At 37.5% G+C, this 22,459-nt stretch overlaps 1 protein-coding gene across 1 annotated transcript in view; it reads left to right on the top strand.

Moving 5' to 3' along the window:
- Window positions 1–22,459, top strand: part of SIPA1L1 (signal induced proliferation associated 1 like 1) — a 312,113-nt gene that overhangs the window by 25,399 nt on the left and 264,255 nt on the right. The window contains exon 2 of the mRNA XM_054567334.1: window positions 7,128–7,222. The gene's annotated coding sequence lies outside the window, so the exon portion shown is untranslated. The remainder of the gene's footprint in view (window positions 1–7,127; window positions 7,223–22,459) is intronic.

The following is a 22,459-nucleotide window of genomic DNA, read 5'->3' as shown; positions in this document are numbered from 1 at the left end:
GTTTTGCCTGTTGCCAGGCACTTGGGGTTTTCCACCCTGGTGACCTCAGTACCTGGCCCATTGTCCTTGTTCTGCTCTTGTCTAACTGCCTACCATGGGGTGTGAAAGAGAGAAGCCAAGAATGGCATTAGGTTTTATTTTATTTATTTTCACTTTTTGCCTGAGCAGCTGGAAGGAGGGGAGTTGGGATGTGGGAGATAGGAAGGGCAAAGAAGATCTGGAGTTACTTGTACTCAAACCTTTGCATTTTATGCATGTAATTAAAAAAATTGCAGCATTTTATAAAAGGCCATTTGACTACCATAAAAAAATGGGAAGGACATAATCTCAGAATAAAAGACAGCTTTTTAAATTGGATAAATTTAGCTTTATGAAATAGTCATGAACAAGTTTTTTTTTCTCATTTCTCGAAGGATGTACAAATGTTGGTATTGTTTTATAGAACAGCTTTGGGTATCACTGATCTGTAGCATTATGTATCTTGTTTGGTACTATTAATAAATGAACACCATATCCGTCCTGCAATTTGCAGTAAGATTGATTGAGGTTAGAGTCTAAACATGAGAAACCATAAAAAACTTCAGAGTAGGCCGTGTGTCATTTCTCGCCGAGAAATACTTCATTTCTTAAAAAAAGAGAGCCAGATGCCTGCACAGAACACATACGCTGCACGTGCAGTCATAGTAAAGCTGATACTCATCTTAGTAACTTCTTTGCTAACAGACTCTATTAAATTGTTGTTCCTAAAATTCTGTTTTGAAGTAGCCAAGTTCTAAGTTTTCTTTAGCAAATTGATTTACCTTATCCTTAGAGACAAATGTAGTTATATTTTAACTTTCAGATATTCCCCCTCCTCTCTACCCTCCACCAGTGTTAAAGCTAAGGAAGGTACATACCCTGGCGGGTAGCTCTGTTGGTTAGAGCGTTGTCCAGTTACGCCAATACCTGGTCAGGGCACATATAAGAATCAACCAATGAGTGCATAAATAAGTAGAACAACAAATAGATCTCCCCCACCCCACTACCCTTTCTAAAATCAATAAAATAAAAAAAATATTAAACAAAAGCTAAGTGCACTAAGAAGTGTTTGGTAAAAGTCATTTGGGGCAACAGAAGGGGAAAAATGGTACTGTAGTAACAGAGGTGGAGGTGTGTGCCCGTGACCCAGAGCTTAGTTGGCACTAACAAGCAGACTTGTCTTGAAAGCTCTGCTGTGGCATTCTTGTGCTTTCCTTTGAATCAAATATCCACCTTCTATTTGGCAGAGCATTGGGCCGCCTTCTCAGTGAGTATCAATGTCATTAATTGGCTTCAGAAGTGTGTAAATGATCTCCCATGAAAGTGTTGCCTTTGAGTATTACCTGGGAAATATTTTGTGCAGTTTGATAGTACAGAATAACTTGATTATGCAAAGATATCCAATGTCCTTTGTAAAAGTCTGTGACTATGTTAACGAACAGTATTATTAACAACTTTCCCATCCTGGCCAACTGGTTTTACCAAGAATGGGACTTTTAACATGCATAATCACTTCTCAGCATTTCCAGTCTGCTTTTGGTGTTAGATAATTTTGTCATATTTTAGTTACCTGATGTGTCTCTGGGTTTTAACTTGACTGTCTTGCCCTGAGGGATGGGAGAAAAAAGTGAAAAGTTCATTGCTGCTTTGTGAATCAAGTGATGCCTTGGCACAGAGCGCTGATCGTTTTGGCATTCAGACACAGCATTAGATCACCTTGTCTGCAGTTTCGGAATGTTCTGTGATACTTAGCACTGCAGTATTCTCCATAAACTCGAACTGGTAAAAAAGTGATGTTTATTGTATTGTGTTCTCAAATATCTTGCCAAGTTACTGTCATCAGACTCTTTATTGATAGAAAATTAGTTAGGCAAAAATCATTTTCTTCTCCTTGCATGGAAGAGGTGATGAAATTTATGAGAAAGTACCTATAAGGAAAGGTTGGATGTGTTGATTGTGGATTTGAGCCCTGGCTTGAAACAAAGAACTCTTGATTTATAGTGGAATGTTCTGTGTATCACTTGTTTCTTTCAGTTTCAGCTCTTGTATGTGAAATAATGAAGGGAATATGTGCTACGTTGAATCGGTCAGGGTTTTTAGTTACAGGCATTAAGATCTATTCTAGATAGTGTAAGCACAAAGGGATTTATTAAGGGTGGTAGATAGCTTAGCAGATCATCAGGAGGGCGGAAGAAAGTGACTGTAGGTTGGTTCTCTGGGAATGGTTGCCGGCCCTGCAGTCTGGAACGGAGCCTCCAAGGAGCTGCTGCCCCGGCCTAGGTCAGAACACTGCAGGTCAGGAAGCTAGAGCCAGAATCACTCTGTCTTTGCCTGCCAGCAGAATGGATGCCACATGCTCTGCCACCTTGCTTCTTTCCCCAGGGAACTCGTCCTTAACGAGTCCCCTGTGGTGTGTCTGGTTGGCAGAACGTAATTCATAGGTCTCCCTGTACTAAAGGGTGGGGAAGCAGGAAACTATCCTCCCCATCCCTGATTTGTTTGTTTGTTTGTTTGTTTCTTTTTTAAATTCTACATGGAGGAGGTGGGCCTTACATAGTAGGGAACTATTAAACTGTGGTGAGAATGGATCACAAGTTTTGAGACCCTTGAATAAAAGATGCTCATTACAGCATGTATTTGAAATAGTAAAACTTCTATGTCAAGTAAATACTTGGAAATTTGTTCTTGAACTTTAATGAAAATGAATCATAGAAGTAAGAATTTTATTCTAAACCACATTTGGGAAAAACGCACAATGAGCATATCTAATTGAAGATGTAAGTTTTACTTGGTAAACCAAGCTACAAAAATGAAGGAGGTTTATACCCAGCTCTCTTCTATTTACTCTTCTGGGCTGTTCATAAATTTGCTCATACACAACTCTTTTCATAAGGCATTTGTTATTACATGCATAGTCAACGTCAGGCCTTTGCAACATGTCGTACCCTGACCTGGTCTGTTTAAGATTGCAGCCCACCTTCCGTCCATTCATTCCTGAACCCCTTATTCTGCCATCCTGGACTTTCTCTTTTTAATAGCACATATACCCTCTAACATGATGCATGTATGCCCCATATAATTTGTACATCATGGTTATTGTCTATGTTGGGTCCCTTCCAGGCTACAAGCTCCATAAAGGCAGGCTTTTCTCAGTTTGTGTATCCATAGCATGAGGAATAAAGAGTGCCTGCCCTATAGTAGCTTGCAATAAATAAATGTTGAATGAGAGTGAACTTGGCAAAAGCAGCTGCTCTTTAGGATTCCTACTAGCAAAGAGACAGATTCTCAACCCTAGTCATTATTTATTCATGAACTCATTGGGGATGGCAGAATCATCGGTTGGAATGTAAAGAAAATAAGTGTGTAAGGTGTTACATATACAGTGTGATACCCTTGCTTTTTGGCAACAAACAGGGAACTTGGATTCAGATTTAAAAAAATCATAAAATTTTCAGATATTGTCAGTGGAACACATTCTTTAGCTATTAAAGTCTAGATTACTAAATGATAAAAACATACACAGAGTTTTTGAAATACAGACTTGGACATTAGCTGGTTTTAAACAAACAATTTAGGTTTTCATTTTTTCCCACATGTATGTATGTATGTATGTATGTATTTATATTCTTGGTTGTATGTATATTATTGGTATGTATTTATATTCTCTGTATGTATTTATAAACCCGGTTGAGGTTTAAGATACTCTTAACAGGTTTAAGAGTATCAGGGAAGGAAGAGAAAGGAACTGAGGTCTCTGCAGAGTGGAAAAATGCTTTGGCAGAGTCATCCAGATGTGAAAGTACATTCTGAACCTTTTTGGAAAAGCTGAGACATGAGACGAGGAGGTAATTTCATGTAATTAAAGTCTATAATGTTCTAAAATTTTCATTTAACAGAGTTGGTGATAGTCTTCTACTAAATTCTAGGGTATAATGTGGTTTATAAAGGCTAATTTTATTATTTAAAGATATATTTGACTTTTGAATTCAAGGGAAATAAAGATGATACTTAATGTCTTAGGAAGATGTTACGCCCAAAGCTTAAATGACTTGCCTAACCTCACATGACTAATTCATGGCAGAATTGGTACTAATTTTTGTCAGAGATTTTTTATCCAAGTATTCTTAATAAGATAGGTGTGTATAAATCTGTCTTTCACGATAATCCAGGGAACAATTACGAATTTGTGTAGAGATTTATGTTTTATCTTAAAAATTTTTTACACTCATGCAAGTATTTCATTCTATAGAAATTATTTATGGCCTTCTCTTTTTATGTTTATAAGCATGTGGTATTTTTTTTAGGTTGTTGTTATTTTGTTTGTTTGGAAAAAAATGTGCTTGTTTGAGGAATTGTCATTTGGAATTTGGGGAAATGAACCGAGTGAAATATCAGCATCACCCAGACACATGGTAGGAGTACAAATTCTTGAACCCCCTCCTATTGAACCTGAAAGTCTGGGATGGGAGCCCAGGTGATTCCGATATATGCTAACATTTGCGCACTGCTATAATCAATGTATGAATGCTGCTTACCTAACCACAGGCGCCTGCTTGCTGCCAGGCATATGTTCCTAGAGCTCTGTCAATTCCTCTGAAAGCACAGGTTGCTCCCTAACTGTGGGTGGCTACACAGACAATGGCAGGAAAATTGTGTTCAAAGGTGGCAACCTGCTATTTGGAATTTGGGAAACAGTACATTATCCAACTTGTATGTGTCGTATCCTATTTGATTATATCCCTTTCTATAAAATCTAATAAAGCAAAGAAACAAACAAAAAAACCCAAAAAAGAAAGATCATCTTAGGTTGTTGTCCTAGAAATGCTGAAAAAGAAATCAGAGAATTTAAAGAAAATTACATCAGGGAAATAAATCTTGATCTGTTTTGATATTAATTATGTTATAGTAGAGGGAATGAATTATAGTACAGTGAAAATACCTTATGTAGAAAATATTTTAAATCTCTATTTGAGAAGAAAAGATTGTTAGCTTTGTCATTTCAACATTCAGTGTAAGTGAACTAAGATATCGTGTGTATGTTTTCACTAGACATAGTAATTTGGAAATGATCATTTAAAAAAGAAAATGTTTGTATATGTAATTTGTATATACTTTTTCCTGACCAAGAAATAAGACTATACTTGTATGGAGAAAGACAGCCAGTCCCCCTCTCCAGCAGAGGATACTCTCAAAACTTTTTACTTCTACTCTTTTATCTAAATTGTTCTTTTGTAGTACATGGTTAAATGAGATTTGCCATGCAACTGGGTAGTGACTTTATTTTAATATGCTCCAAAATATTGTTTCCACAATAGATTAGAGAGCTGGTTGTCATAGGAAGAACATTAACCTGGTAGTCAGGAGATTTTGACTTAATATCACTTATAAAATGAAGGTTTTGCAATGGTAAGTGAGATATTGAGGTCTCTTCCAGCTCTAAAAGCTTAGGATCTGTATTTGCTCATGATCCGCTCAGTGCCTCCATACACATATTTTCTGTAACTTAAACGTACAGACAGTTGTGCATATTTCAAGTTTCGTCGTCTCCACACAAAGCAGTTCCCTTGAGATGAATGTTTTGGTCACCGGTGCCCCTCGCTTTAGTCTGGTCAGTGGGTTCTCCGGCATGACTGCCAGAGGGGTCATGCAAGAACTTGCTGAGCAGTCATGGGTGGCTTACGAAAGGCCCTTCTCTGCCAAGCAGGGTGGACTACATGAGCCTCTTGGCATTTGTGAGACAACCTCCTAAGACATGAGGAATGTTCACTTTGGGCCTGGAATCTTTAGGTGATGGACAGTTATTATCCCTGAGCAGTTTGCCACTTGGGAGTCTTACTATTCATGCTGGAAGTAGCCATCTGATTATTTATTGTCTTGTGTTCGCAGATTTTTTGTTGACTGTAGATGTAAATGTAAGGAGGCCTCGGCAGACGTGGATACAGCAGGTCCTCTAATAATGTTCCGTTATAACTTTTATTTGTAACAATTAGCCTATGGCAAAACTGGTTTCATTATATGCCATTTTGCTTAAAATTGCAGAACCTCCTGATGACATTAAGTGAAGACTTGCTGTACACAATTGTGTTACTGGACTCGTTTCATGTACCCGAGGTCTTTTTCTCCTGGAAGGTGCACTGTTGTGTGTGTTTTCAGTCAAGTCTGTATCTCACCAGCTGGTTTACTAGCTCTAGCTGGAGATGCAGAAATACCCTACTGAATTATTGGATTTTTATCCCAATCTGGCAGAGTCATGTTTTAGAAGTTCATATATGGTATGTGTTGACAGGCACATCTTGACAAATGGTGAATGACTTGTGGGTGGAGAAGAGGTGCAACTATGGTTAATATGACCGGGCTGGAAGCCCCTGCTGCACAATTACATTGTTATTGTAGTTCAGGGCCCAAAAGATATTCCCTTGTCATTTTTTAGAAATCATAGCTCGAAAGTCAGAGAATTATTTTGTGATTTTGCGTTCATTGTTCTTCACATCATCTGGATTTGAAGTTCTGAAGAACTTGGCAGTTTGCCCAAATATTGTCTAGATAGAACAAGTCATTAAAGACTTATTGGGATCCTGACTTGTGTGGCTCAGTGGGTTGGGTGTCATCCTGCAAACCAAAAGGTTGCTGGTTCAATTCCTGGTCAGGGCACATGCCTGGGTTGTGGGCCAGGTCCTCAGTTGGGTGTGATAGAGGCAACTAATTGATGTTTTTCTTGTGCATTGATGTTTCTCTCCCACTCTTTCTCCCTTCCTTCCCGTCTCTAAAAACAAATAAATAAAATTTAAAAAGACTTATTGTGAGGCTGAAGAAAGGCTTTATTCCTCTTTTATTTTGCTAATGTATGACAATATTAGAGCAGATGGAAGGCTAGAGTTTGAGCTTCAGTTGTGTGAAAACTTCATCAGCCAATTGGCTGACTCTTAATAGTAGACAGGAAGAACCACCCACGTTTTCCATTTTGAATTTGAGTCACAGAAAACAGGTTTCCTGCAGAAACCATTTGGCTTTAACAAGTATATGGAAATTTCATCTTTGATCAGACTGATGTTTTTATCTTCATTTTGTGTGTATTTCAAATTAATTATTTCCCTCTCTTCAATCCATAGGTTCAGTTTCAAATTTGAATCTCCTGTAGTACTGACTGTAACCTAATTTCCAAGATTTTTATATAAGAAGTAGATCAAAACGACTGTACTTTCAGGTAAGGACCTAATTTTACTTTATCTAAATAATACACAGCTACTGTGGCAAAAGTCTAGAGTTACCCTTATCTCCTTTCACATGAATAAAAGTATAAGTGAATTTTTTTAAGGCATGGCAAATTGAATTCTCCAGATAGGTTTTCACCCGTTGGGGATTACCTGAGAGGCGTTAATGGGGTTGGTTACTTAAAACATTTTGAGAAGCAATTTGGGATGGCAGTTAATACACATACATACATGTTCATTTAAAGTGGCTTGTAAAACTGTATTTAAATTTTTTTTTAGGGGAAGGAAATCATCCTTTCTTTTAACATCCGCCATTTCCTTCCCAGATTGATGAATCGATCTGTCATTTGTCCATCTGTCTGTCTCTCCATCCATCCATCCAGCCATCCATCCATCCATGTCTTTAACATGGATGGTTTTAAGGTTAATTTCTCTACCTTTGTGACATCCCAAAGTACTTAAAATAGTTCTGGGCATGAGAAGATTAGAGAAAAATATCTGTACTTGAAATAATTTACAATTTACAGGGTTCGTACTTAGAAATGAAATTTCCCCAGGAGGAAAGGGTACTCTGCAGACCAGAAACAAACCCTCCCTCTCCCACCGCCAAACTTCGAAAAAACCAAAGAAAAACAAACAAACCCCCAAACCCCACAGTGATTGCACAGAAAAAATTGTGCTGAGTTGGGATTGTCATAGTGTTTCTGAATACAAATGAAAACACATTTCAGAGAAGTAATATATTGGCTTTTAAAACAATTACCTAATTTTCCTAATTGATTTTGAGGTATTGAATCATGTGTAAATTAGTTTTTATACCTCTTTAGGATTGTGACTTTCCAATTTCAGAATATGTGAAAATCAGTTTTAAATTATTGGCATTGTTCGCAAGGGGCAGTGGCAGTTAGCTCAGTCAGTTCACGCATCGTCCGTATGCGCCAAGGTTGGGCTTCTATCCCTGGTCGGGGCACATGCAAGAGACAACCAATGAAGGCATCAATAAGTGGAGCAACAAACTGATGTTTCTCTCTCCCTGCTTCATTTCTTTCTCTAAAAATCAATTAAAATTTTGAAAAATCACTTATTTAGTAATGCATTGTAGGATGCCTTTTGTAGCAGATTTAGTTTTCTAACTATATTACCAGTTAACAGGATTTAGTTTGCAAAACATCAGCACATCAACAAAGAGACAGCTCAGTAGAGAGAGACCGGCTTGGGATTTATAACACACTGCAGATGATGTGTGGACGTAATTTCTTTCCAGTGCATGCTGGGATCAGCCTTAATCAGAGCTTCGCAGTAACTTCTTAACTAATTTCCCTGCACCACCCTTTGTGAAGTTGAGTTTTGTTACTCTCTGCTTGGAATCCTTCAGGGCCTCCCCATTATCTATAATAGTGATTCTCAAACTTTTTGGTTTCAGAAACCGTTTATATTGTTAAATTATGGAAGCCCCAAGAGATATTTTTGTTTAGGTTGATTATATTCTCCACTATGTATTGTATTAGAAATTAAAACGGAGAAAGTTTAAAATGTGAGAATGTACAAGCTTGTATTTCCTTAATGCAGAGTGATGGCATCATCACAGCCATGCAGCTTCTGGAGAACATGATACACTTTAGAGAAAATGAGAGTGAAAGGGACAAATACTATGATATTATTTTTAAAAGTTTTATTGAGGTAGGACAGATATGAAGTGAAACCTACCGTTTTTAGTATACAGGTCATCACTGGGTTATGACAAGCACATGCTTGTGTAACCACAGCGAAGTTACAGAGCGTTTCCTTCACTCGGAAATATTTTCCTACCCTTAGCCTCAGCGCTGCTGGCCTGCTTTCTAGCCCTCTAGTTTTGCTTTTGCCCGAATGATGTACAAATGGAATAATACAGTCTGTAGACTTTTGAGTCTGGTTTCTTTCATTGAACATAATGCATTTGAGATTCATTATGTTAAATGAGATGTTCTATCACTAATTTCTTCCTTTTTGTTGCTGAGTCTTATTCCACTGTATGGATGTACTGCAGTTTGTCTATTTACCAACTGGAGGGAATATGGGTTATTTCTAGCTTTTGGTGATGACGAGTCTTAGTAGTGGTATTAAAATAGTTTTAACCTCACAGACCCCCTGAGAAGGTCTCAGGTACCTCCAGGATCCCAACCCCTCTCCCCGAGAACCGCTGGCTCTGCCGGGAATGCCAAGATCTAGCCCAAAGGGCTCCTCTCTGCAGGGCGTTCTAAGCCCTGTCTCACCATCACCCCTGTGCACCTTTAGGCCCCAAGGCGGGGCTGCCCACCACGTCTTGGTGCTGCTGCTGTGGCTTCCCTGCTGCTCTGTAGTTATTTGAGGACGTGGTAGCTTCCCAGCTTCTTGAGGGTAATGCCTTTCCTCTCCGTCCCAAGCACATCCTGGCCACAGAAGATGTGATACACCTCTGAATGAATAAATAATTATTCCTTTACATTTGTAAGGCATTTATTGATTATAAGAGGTTTTACCATGCAGCATTCATCCCTCCTTTCAACTCTGAAGTATTGTACGTGGCACAAGTGATTTTTTATCTTCTTTTTATCGGATAAGGATATTAAGTCTTAAAGTAGTGGTCTTAACTAAGCTGTACCTTAGAATAACCTGGGGAGTTTCTAACAAATGAGTTAATACCTCGCCAATTAAATCCATGCCATGAACTTTCATGTGAAGAGAGAGAAGTGCTTCAGAGATTTAGAGAACCGTGGTATAAATGCCAACATTTCCAGTTTATGGAGGTACTGCAGCCTGAAGACCAGAACACTGAGTTTAGAGTCAGGATGACTTGTTTCCATTTTGGCTCTGCATTATTAATTGTGAATTAATAAATACTTGAGTCTGTTCTCACTTTTAAAGTAAGGATACTACCTTAAATTCTGGAAGCTTATTGTAGGGATTGAATGAGGTAATGTGTTCAAGGATTTGTTTAAAAGATTATGAAATCCTTTTATAAACTGTGAGTGCTTTCTAAAACTTATTTTTACTTGAGTTTAGCCTAGGGTATTTATTGGGGTTCATAAATTATACACATACAGTGGTACCTTGGTACTTGTTAATTCGTTTTGGGAAACCGATGAGTAGCAAGCAAGTGATGAGAGAAGCGTTTTCTCTTGTGGGGCAGTGTAGTGACGCCTACAAGTTATATCAAGTGCTATGAGTCCTGAGCAAATGCCAAAAGCTGAAACATTTTTTTTTCTTGTCAAAATGCGTTGAGTATTGGGTTCGACAAGGTCTGAAGCTAATGAGTACCGAGGTATGATTGTAATACATAAATACAGTCTTGTTGAAATAGTCAAATAACAGAATTATACAGAATAAAACCAGGAGGTCATTGGTTGCATACTTTCAATTTTTTTGTGTATAAATTTAAGTGCATAAATATGTATGCATGTAATGTAAGCTACTTTTTGGCTGTCTAAACATAGAGTCATACTTTATGTTTTGTTTTTTTTCTTAACTAAATGCCATATTAGTATATATAAATACCTCTCATCTGTTTATAGCTGCTTCATATTTTCATATTGATAGATATTACCCTATTGCCAGTTTTTCACTTTTGCAAAAAATGCTAATGAACATTCTTAGTTTTTTTTTTTCATAAAGGTATTAGTTAATTCTTATTAAAAGATTTATTGTTTTCAGGTTATTGAGAGGAAGTAGGAAATGTCTCATATATAAAATCTTAGACATTGTATGCTTAAGTCAGAACAGAATTTAGACTTTTTAAAAAAAATGGTGGTAAAACATACTAGACTTTGGAGGGTAAGTTTACATGGTTTTTGTAAATTTTGCTTGTTTTATTTTTGTGGTATTCTGATTTTATTCTTTGGATAGACACTTAAAGACTAGTGTGTGTATTGCTCAAGTTGAACTCTTTCAGGTGGGATTGCTACATATTTTTCCCTTCAGTAATCACAGCAGCACAACAATAACGGCCAGTACTTTTTTATGCTGGGCACTGTGCTGAGAGCTTCTTAGAGCCATGGTCTCATTTCTTCCTCTCAGTAACCCAGTGCAGTTGGTGGTATTCTTCAGGTTAAGCATTTAGAAATGAAAAAGAGAAGTCAAGTCACTTGTGAAGGTTAGATTTAGGATTCAAAGATTCTACGTCCAACTACAATGTCAGGATTTTGCAGAATCTGAGATGGTTCTTTGCATCTGTGACATCACAGTTACTTTCTAAATTAATTATATTTGTGTATTTTGCTTTGTAATACCAGTAGTAATTTAACATATGCAGAAATAGTCTGTACTCTGGAGTTCTATTTTATAGAAAGTGTTTATAATAAAAGCAATGTACTAATATAATACAAGCAAATTCTTATTGAATCTAACAATAAGAATGGTATTTTAGAAAAGGCCAGTAAATTGGGACCTTATTTTGAATTCTATTAACTAACAGGATAACCTTGATAGAATAGTGCTCTTTTCTCAGTGGTAAATGAAGTGGGCTAAATAGTTCACGTTGTGCTTAATCTGTCATCAGTCCAGAGTGATATTAGTGTGAATAAGAAATATTTGTGAGAACATTCAGCAGTGGTAATCCGGATGAATTGCGAAATAGAATTCTAGTGATACTTTCCCGTACCTGGAGTATTAAGGAGGACATTTCCGGAAGGGTTTGTTCATTCAGAAGAAAGGAAGGATTAAAATGATCTGTCCCTATTGGTGGAAGTACCAGAAGAGGGTGTCAAATTTTTAAAATACACTGAAATGTATATTTTCATAATTGTATTATAGGCATAATTGAATGTTTTAAGGAGCCATCGGTAGTTATTTCTCAGTAACAATTATTATAAATGGAATTTTAGCAAATACAAGATGGTTTCACATGTATCTTTGTGTACTCCTATGTCACATTTCACTTGAATGATAAAATAAAATGGAGGTTTAATGGTATGGTCCGAAGTCCATGTGATGGTGTTTTGTAATCTTACTCAATTTCCGTAATGAATGAGACTCCTTTTTAAACCTGAAATATGGTGTCTGAATGGTTAAGACAGACCTTGGGGTAGGCTCTTAGCCTTACAAACTCTGTGTTTTATTAAGAAGTGAGAAAGTGTTGAATAGATCACAGTTCAGACAGTATCATACTGTCTCATTTCCGGTTTTTAATTTATGAGTATTCTTTAAAAGAAATATTTTTGGTCAACGCATATTTGCCAACTGACTGACAGAAGAGAATGAGTGCGATGGCTCCCCTTCCTGTGTTGACTTGTTCAATAAAAATTAGTCTGGCACCATGAAGTGGGTTTAAGTCACAGGAAGAATTCCTTCCTGTGGTGGTGCTGACTTTGAATTAAAATCAATATGCAGTAAATTTGAATCAATAACCTAGTGCAATCTATTCCAAATGATACATTTAAGAAATGGTTTCAGACTCTTTTTCTCCTATTTCTAGACTTGCTAATTTGCTTGAATAGATCCAGAAACAGCATTGTGCTTTATTGCCACCTACTTGGGGCTCCTTTCTGAGATGACATGCTCCACCCTTCAGAGGAATCCATTCCTTTTACCAAAATATACTGTTTGTTATTTTAATTCATGTTCTGTACTTACATTTCCAGCTTTTAGAATTTAAATACTCATGTACATTCTGTCCTAGTGACTAAGGGGCATTATGTAAGGATGTTCTTCCTCTCTTTTAATATGTGGACGTTACATTCCTTGGCCTAGTATTTGTTTTGCATCTGTATTTCAGTGTAATCCTAACAAGTTCATTCAAGCAGTAGTTGAACGAGGTTAAGTGGTATTGTGGTTGTTTGGCAGGGTATGGCCATAAACACTTCTCTTTAAACACAGAATGGCCTGGGGTATCTGTAATATTCAGTTGCATAATCACAGATTACACTTTGCGAATGGTGGAATGAGCACATGGGCCAAGTACATCTTCAGTGAGAAACTGCCCCACAGGATGGAGTCAACTTTAGAAACCATCTGTAGAGTTCTCTTCTGGTATTTTTGTGATTTGAAAGCTGTTTTGCAAAAGATACCCTCAGAAATAATTCACTTTCTAGAGACTGGATGGAGTGGGTTTAGAGGCATCAAATTTGAAATGACTGGTAATGTGTCTATGGATGTAAGTAACTGCTCTGAGGTCGTATTGGACAATATTCCATGTTACTGTGGGCAGCCAAAGAAATGAAATGAAATGTTTACTACAGTGGGTAGAAAGGCTTTTTGGCCATATTTATTTCTTGAGCCCGATGTGACTATTTTAATAAGAAATTTTTACTTCCTTAATTATCATTTGCAACATTTATCATAAAATTGGATATATTTGATATGGGACTCAGTATTCCCATAGTCTTGACTTTTACTAAGTGTGTGTGTTTTTTTAACCACTTTTTCTTTAATTTACAAGTAGGAGTTTTAATTTTTTCCTGTTAATATAGTTTCCCACGTGTTTTGTTCAAACTGATTTTGTCTGTAATAAGAGCAACCAAATTCAGCTGGAAATATTTCCTTGACAGAGACCCCAAAGTTGGACACTATTGATTTTTAGAAGTGTTTATTATTTTAAATTTAATTTGTATTTTTAGCAAAGTAATAATATGCCTGGTTTAAATAGTAAAATAGTAATACATCTTGAAAAGAAAAAAATCCTGTGCTCCATTCTTCTTACCTCTCTTCAGAGGCAACCATTTTTAGATTGTTTTTGTTTTTAATTTTTATTTTTTAAAGCAATTTCTTCTGGCATTTACTGCCATTTATTTAAATAATTTATTTTTACTTCTACAGCTTGAGTTTTCAATTCTAAGGATCCTCTTTTGGCTTCTTCCTGCTGATGATGAGGAAGATGTAGCTCCCTGACTTTTCTTTAACAGTCTGGCCTCCATAGAGTTGCCATTTTGGAATGTCTCTTTTCCAACATTTTGGGGATTCCCTTGGGATCACTCTCTTTTGTGGCGCTTCTATTTTCTGGATTCTTTGTTATCATCTTTCTTCATTTATTCCCTCACTTTGATGGGAGACGTGTGTGTGTGTGTGTGTGTGTGTGTGTGTGTGTGTGTGTAAATATATACCATTATCCATACATCCATGCATGGGATTTAAAATTAAAGTATTTTTTAATTGTTGACTGCTAGTATGTAACACAATTTTTTATATGAACATTTCATTTTTTATATTTGTAATCTTGATAAATTCATTTATAGTAGTTTTATGGCTTCCTTGGAATTTTCTACATAAATGATCATGTGATCTACAAATAGGTTTTAATTCTTTCTTTCTGATCTCTATGCCTTTCTTTTTCTCACCTTACTGGAATGGCTGGGACCTGCGGTGTAGCATTGACTAGCAAGTGGTAGATGTGGGCATTCTTGCCTTATTTTTCATCTCAGGTGAAAACAGTTTGGTCTTTCATCTTTAATTGTGATGTTAGTTTTGCAAAGATTGACCTTTCTAAGGCCTGGGGCGGTGCTGCCCACCATGATCAGCCTAGTTAGGAAATTATGACGAAACCATCCTATGTGGTTACTGTCAGTCACTGAGCTTCTCAGCCCTGCCCTGTTGCCCTCTGAACTTGTAGGGTTTGCCATGTAGCCCTTTTTTTGTTCACATTATTTTCTCATGCCAGGCATTTAAAGTTTTAAGTTTCCTGCCAAGAACTATTTTAGCTGCAATCTGCAAATTTTGATGTTTTATTTTTGTGGCCAATTGCCTCAAAATACTTCCTAGTTTTAAAAAATTTTATCTTTGATCTATGACCTCTTCAGAGGTGTGTTGTTCAATTTCCATATATATGGAGTTTTCCTAGATAAGTTATTCTTACCGATTTCTAATTTAATTACATTGTGGTCAGAGAATATACTTTGTGTGATTCTGATTCTTTTAAATTTATTGAGACTTTATCATACCCCATGTCCTATCTTATTAATGTCCCATGTACATTTGAAAGGAATGTGTATCCATGTACATTTGAAAGGAATGTGTATTCTTCAGTTAGATTTTCTATGAATGTCAGTAAGGTCAAGGTGGTTGATAGTGCTGTTCACATCTTTGTCTTTCCTGATTTCTATTTTGCCTATTCTGTCAGTTACTAAGATGGAATGTACAAATCTCCTATTATAATTGTGTCATTGTCCTTTTCTTTCCTTAATTCTATTTTGTTTCATGTATCTTGAAGTATATATACATGCATAATTGTTAAGTCTTCATGATAAATTGTCCCTTTTATAATTATAATGTTCTTTTTTCTCTGATAATACTCTTTGCCTTAAAAAGGTGATCGGCCGCTTTCTGTGCAGCGGGGCTGGTGTTTGTGGTGTTCTACTCTGAGTCTTTAGCTTCGGCCTTGCTGTTTCATTGGGAGCCCCAGATGCCAGTTTCTAGTGATCTTTTCTCTCAGGTTGGTTAGTTTCTCTAGAAAAAAGTCTTCCAGTCTGTAAATCTGAAGGGAGCCCCATATTTTCAGTACAGAGACTCATTCCTACGCTCAGTCATGCCTGGCCAAATCCCGTCATTAGTGGCCTGCAGAATGAACCCCAGTCTCATGCTCCTAAGTTGCTCAGTTGTTGGGTTAGAAAATTACCTGGTCCTTTACACAGACCCAGAAACCAGTTCCTTTTGTTTTTAGCTTTAGCCTTTACATAGTAGCTCAGTTTTATAGCCTTTCTAGAATTCTGCGTCATAAGTAGACTTTTCTTAAGCTGAATTATCTTCCTGGTGACCTCCTCACCTCCACCCCAGCAGTTAGGTTTTGCTGAATTGGTTCCCAGATATGCATTGTTTTTCCATCTTTCACAATTTTGTAGACATCTCTCATATGCTATAGTTTTTTCTCCCATTTTTTTTTAACTTGTCATTTTTGGAGGGAATGAATGTAAGCGTGTATTTAGTCATCCAATTTTATCCTATAGGGACTTTTTAGTTTATTTAGGTGAAGCCTTTTAAATGTCATACATTATTATTAACCCAGTCTTTAGGATATACAACACTAGTTCAGTGTTATCCTTTGCTATATATGGAAAAAGGAAAATGTGTGTGTGTGTTTGGTGGGTGGTGCGGTGGGGGGAGGTTGTGAGGTGACGCCCATTGTATTTTAGTGATTTGAAAACTAATGTATTTCTTGCTATGGATTTCATTTACATTAGAAAGTGATAGTGGCATTTACTTTTTTTATGCTTGGTTTGGTAAACACTGAGCAGTAATTTACACACTTTCCATTTTATGATTTTCATAGTACTGTCATTTTGTTGTTGGAGGGGGCTAATAATTGCTTATAATGTTATAAATGATTAGTGATATTGGTATTTTGAGAATGTATTAATTGTTGATGTATTCTTTCAAATGCCTTCTTTTTGAAAATAAACACATTAGACCTATTATATAAAATAGAGATTTCCTTGACCTGAGTTACTGTTTTAACCTTGGTAAGTCAGTTAAATACACTGCCAGATTTTTTAGCTTGTAAATGGGAAATACACAGTTCACAGGTTATTAAGGGTATTTTACTTGTAAGATAATAGACAGGAAAGTGTTTTAAGAATTATGAAGTAGGACATCTGTGGAAGGCTGTGTGTTGAGTAATTAATGTGTTCTTGGACATTCAGGAATTAAACTGTGTTTATGCTCTTTGGTAATTGAATGCTTCTTGCAAATAACTTTTAGTCCAGTATTCTTCATTGTGTAAAACTTGTCCTATGCTTTGCAAAATAACGCTCATTTTGTGATGCCTGTATAGCCCGGGTTCAGTCCTGCATGAAGGTTGAATGGATAACTGCCTAAATGCTGTTTATTTAAAGGATGCTCAAGAATTCATAGATCTCTAAATTGCTCCACATCCAACCTGGAATTTTGGGATTCTTTCCAAAGACTCCTGTTAAGTTGCCAGTGTTATCACTAGAGAAGTTATATCTTGAGATGTCATCTGCCTATGGCATGTCAATTCAATTTAGTTTATCTGGAGAACAGGGTCTTAAGGAATAGGATATAGGTATGTTTTTTGGAAGGGAGGGTAGAACGCATCTAAAATCTAGAGCAGTGTCAGGGTGGTAGGTAGGCCTGGATAGAGAGCCACAGCTAGCTGTTAGCTGTGGGAAGCAAGGAAATAATCTCAAGTAGAAGGGAAATATGGCGATTTTGTAGAACTTTGAGATCCAGCCCTGTCTGACCTCTTAACCATGATAATGCTTCATGGTTATGGTCATGTTCAAGCATAAAATCCATTGCCCTTGAATCCCAGAGGTCTAATAAGTACCAGCAATTTAGCAACACTTCTGTGTTCCTTGTGTAAGCCTCTTAAAGCTTGTTTTAGATGTGAGGAAAAATGGAAGGTTTCCTACTCTCAATTGGGAGAACTGGGGAAAAAAGAATATTAACAATTGGCTATTTCTACCATAGAATAATTGGCATTTAGACAAAGTATAAAGTGTTAATTGATGTGTTGCTTATTTAATATTTGAATCTTCCCTTACCCTGCCTCTTCTGCTCTTGTTTAGTTTATTTGCAAGCAACTAGATTATAGAGAAAATGATAAATTTATAACAATTTTGTCAAGTTCCAGATAATAGTGATCAGCACATTAAAAATGTTTTCTTAAAAATAGAAAAGAGACTCATCTAGCTATGAACTTTTATATTTGTTGACATAAGGTATACGTAGCTTCAGTGCTTGAAAAATCATGGGGATATTGGTTTTAGAAGCCATTTGAGTGCATTGCACTTGCTTATGATCTTTTTGGCCCTAGAAATACTCAAAATCTTTATTAAAACGTAGCATTATTATTAAATTGAACAGACTTAGTTTGTGGGCAGCTACAGTGTGACACTGTCATAGATTTCTGATATACTTTGTGTGTGCTGGTCAGGTTGCTCATTCTTGGTACCCTAGTCTCTGTGGATGTTTTTCTGGGATGGTAACCTCACTTCTTTTCTTTGTCCAATTCCTTCTTTTTGAATCCATGGTATTCAGTGTGATACTATGGGAAATAATTGCATGCATACATATTTTTACTCCTTCGCTCATCCCCAGCCCCCTCACTGGCAACCACCAGTCTGTTCTCTGCATCTGTGAGCTTGTTAGCATATCTGTATTTTAAGGATAGGGCAGTGCCATTTGAATTGTTTATTTCATTTTCCCTTTTTTTTGTTGTTGTTGTTTTGCTTTGCTAATCTTAATTTTTAAGGCTCTTTCTTTTTTTAAAGAAAGTCACCGATACTGCATAGTAAATGAAGACTGTTTTTGAATTGCTTGCATGTGTTTGAATGTCAAAATGTTTTTATTGTAAGAGGAAGCCAATCCTACCTAGTTAACACTTTTCTCTGCTAATTAAACTAAGTATAATCAAGTTATACTTAGCAATAAATATCTGACTGAGTTAGGTCAGTGATGCTGCTGGCTTTGTCGTGTACTTTCACTAGGGACGGGGGCACCAAAGGTCAGAGTTCTGTGTGGTTTGGTATTGACACTACTGTTACTCAAGCCAAGTGTTCTGGGTGGTTCCCTGCTGGCCTGCCTTCGCTGGAGCAAAATCCAGACAGAATAGGCTTTAGAATCCAGATAAGCAATGAAAACGGCATTGCTGTGGAAACTTTGTTCCACCTTTTGCAAATATGTAACAGAAAAGTAACAATAGCCTAAACAAATTTCTGTTAAAACAGTGTCAGAGAATTAAGGAAGATTTGTTTACCCAGCAGTAGTCCAAAGGTGTGACTCAGGTGTGTCCATTGTCAGTTACTTAAGAACCATCTTCTTACTGGCTTTTCTTTTGAATTCAGTAACAAAGGAACTATAGAAAGCTGCACTGAGCTTTTCTCTGGGTAAGGGTTTTTATAAGGAAGAGTAACTTGGTAGATGTTACAGTAATGTAAAAAGCTCTCATCTGTTCTTGACTTTAAGAGTCCTTGCTCTTAAAGGTTGCTTTGTAGCCTAGTAGGGAAATCAGACATGGGCATAATGATTAAATAGAGTGATGAGTGCCCCAAGAGAGGCCAGGAGTCCAGAGGAGGGAGCGAGAGACACTCAATTCTGTGGTGAGCCAGGGGAGCAGGCTCAGTAAAGCTTCCTGGGGGAAGGGGTATTTGAGCAGTGTCTTGCTCGCTGGGGACTGAGCACATGAAGAGCTCATCAGTTTGAGGCATGGGCAAGTGCTGGAAACAAGAACTTCAGATTTGCTACAGTGTCTAGCATGGGAAGTAAATAATGATGGTGCCAGCATTTATTAAATGCCTAACTTGTTCTAATTATTGCTTGTTTTAATTTATTTCCTCATTAACGATAACACAATAACCCTCTGAGGTAGATCCATCCCCTTTTTACAGATGGAAACATGGATGTACAAATAGGTTAAGAAACTTAAAAGGGTAAGGAAACACCTTCCAAGTGGAACTGAGTAGAATTTGACCCGAGACTGGTTCAAAGAGCCCACCCTGACTTGCTGTATTATCCTGTGGGAAGTGGAGCAGACGTGGATTGGAGTCTGTTTATGTAGAGTCTTGAATGCCCACATGAATCATTTAATATGTTGGAAGATACTGTTGTTTTGTTTTTGTTTTTAAATGGTTGTATGTGATGGTTTTTAACACATTCTCTTATTTCTTTCAATGTGCCCTGCTGTGCTGCCTTTGGAATGCCTTTCCCACTTTACCTGGTTAAACTCTACACAGTCTTCACTTCTTTGCTCATAAGTTACCTTTTCTGTGAGGCTTTTCCCAATTGCCACAGAAGAAGGGATTCATTCAGACTGTGTCCTTTTTGTATCCCTGGTGTTAAGCTCAGTTTTGTGGTTGAAGGAAGCCCAGATAAGTCGCAACTGATTGAAAGGGAGGGTGATGAATTTTTAGACATCTTACTGACTTTTTTTTTTATTGCTTTCTTTCTGAGTTATATGTGTTTGAAATACCTAGAGAAGAGGTAAAGTAATATACGATATAACACCTTGATTGATTGGGTTTCTGTGAAAATGATGGGGAGAGATCATTCTGGATTGTGGGTTCCTGGGGATGATTTGACTTAGGCTGGCCTTTGGGCCTGATGTTCAGGGAGCTGCACCATTTACATTGGCAGGGGCGACAGGGCAGACCCAGCTGAGAAAGCAGCATGAGCAGAAGACAGGGATGGGGTCAAGTATGAGATAATACTGTCAGCCTGGAAACACGAGCCTCTTGGCTTCCTGCTACGCCCAGTGGGGCATTTTACAGCATAGGGAATGTCTTGAAAGCCCGGATTTTCTTTTAGAGTCTGCCAGAATGATGTCTGGGCCAGCAAAATATTTGCCTTATTGTGGTTTGAATTTAAGGTAAGTTCCTAACACATAGAATATAAAATTCAAATGCTTAAGATGCCTTAGACCCATTTGGTCTAAATTAAACTTACCTTCCAGAAATTCCCTAAAATCTTAAAATAAATTACCTCCCATTAACTGGCACATAGTCAGCCTGACTTGCTTTTCCTCTGACTGTCTTCTTTAGACCAGGAGAGACTTCCAGATCGCTGTAGTGGACTCGTGGGGTTGAATTCAGCCTCTTGCCCTTTCTGTAGAAGTGCTCTGCCTGAGATGTGGGGAACTAAAGGTATTGAGGGGAGGCAGGGTTCATTGGTCCAGCGGAGAGGAAGAATGATAAAGAACTCTCACAGTGAAGGAGGGTTTTGGAATCCAGAGAGAGGATGTCTTTGTTAGTAAATATCCCCCAACAATTGGAAACCTTCTAAAGTGCTTTTGAGGCATAACCCAAAGTATTAAAAACGATGCCTTGCAACTACCTGTGCCCCAAAATAAAAGCCTTCTCCCTCACAAAGTTTGGATTGGAAGTGGTGATGTTGCTAGAAGTGCCCAACAGGGGAGGAGCAGCCTTCCCCAAGATGGCCAAGGCTAGACTCACCATTTGACCGGCTGACTGTTCTGGGGATCAGGGTCCTGCCTTTGGTAGAATGGAGGACTGCCAGGAGGGTGCGTCCAGCTCCTGTGTGTCTGGCCTCCGTCCCGGAGTCCTCTCAGGACCTAGTTGCTGTTTTTCAGTTTTCCTTTTCTACTGAAGATTTTAGGGCTGTAGACATTTACATACTAAGGTCGGTAAGGGTGTGGACTTGGTCTTGTTCCCTAATATATCCTAAGGGCTAGAGTAGCATTATCAAACAAATATAATATGAGCCTCCATGTATTTAAAACTTCTAGTTGCCGTGTTTTCAGAAAGTAAAAAGAGACTGATAACTTTAATGTAGATTTAACCCACATATCCAAAATACTATCATCTCAACATGTAATAGGTATTAAAAAAATTGAGACATTTTACCTTCTTTTGTTCATACTGAGTCTTCAAAATCTAGTGTATTTTTTATAGCTGCAGCACATCTCAGTTTGGACTACTAGCATTTTGAATGCTTAATAGCCATGTGTGACTCCTGCCTACTGTATTGGACAGTGCAGGTCTAGAAGTATATCTGATAAATGGAAGAAGCACAGTAAATATCTGTTAAATTAAGGAAGAAGAAAGAAACAGAGGGGAAGAAGGAGGAAGCGAAGAAGGAAATGGCAAAAGTTCAAAGATAAGTAAACAGAGAAACGACATTTTACTTGATTTTAGTTGGAAACTGTCCTGGCAATTTCTAACCAGAACAGCAGCTGAATGATGCTTATTAAAATTTTAGTTTAAAATCATTTGCAAATATGTTATCTTATTGATGCATACCTTTTAGCAACATTGTTTGGATAGGTCAAGTTTTGCTGTCTTTAATTTACAGGATTAGCTAGGTTGAGTGAACTGTGTGGTTTAACTAGGATTAAAACTCATCTGAGTCCTAGCTTAGTACTGTCTCTTCCTACCCTGTACCTTCTCATTGGTTTGTGTTAGGTATGCCCTATGAACACCAGTTGGTACTTAGATATGGTTGTATATTAAAACATAGACTGAATTAATATTGTTAATACAGAGCTACTTAAAACTAGTTGTTAAACCTGGTCAAATGGCTTAGTTGGTTGGAGCATTGTCCTGTACACCAAAGGTTGTGGATTCGATTCCTGGTCAGGGCACATACCTGGGTTGTGGATTCCATCCCCAGCTGGGGTGAGTGTGGGAGGCAACCAGTCAATGTTTCTCTCTCACATTAATGTTTCTCTCTTCTTCCCTTCCCCTCTCTAAAATCAATAAAAACATATCCTTGGGTGAGGATAAAAAAAAAAAGCCACATCTTTAAGTGTGTTTTTTATTTAATAATCAAAGACATGGTTGGGTACATAGCCAAGAAAGTTGTGTGTGTGTGGC

This window comes from Pteronotus mesoamericanus, unplaced genomic scaffold, assembly GCF_021234165.1.
Source record: "Pteronotus mesoamericanus isolate MK-2021 breed Mesoamerican mustached bat unplaced genomic scaffold, CSHL_Meso_final contig_182, whole genome shotgun sequence".
In the NCBI taxonomy this organism is placed as follows: Eukaryota; Metazoa; Chordata; class Mammalia; order Chiroptera; family Mormoopidae; genus Pteronotus; species Pteronotus mesoamericanus.
Note: the sequence above shows the minus strand (reverse complement) of the source record. Positions and strands in the feature narration are given on the sequence as shown.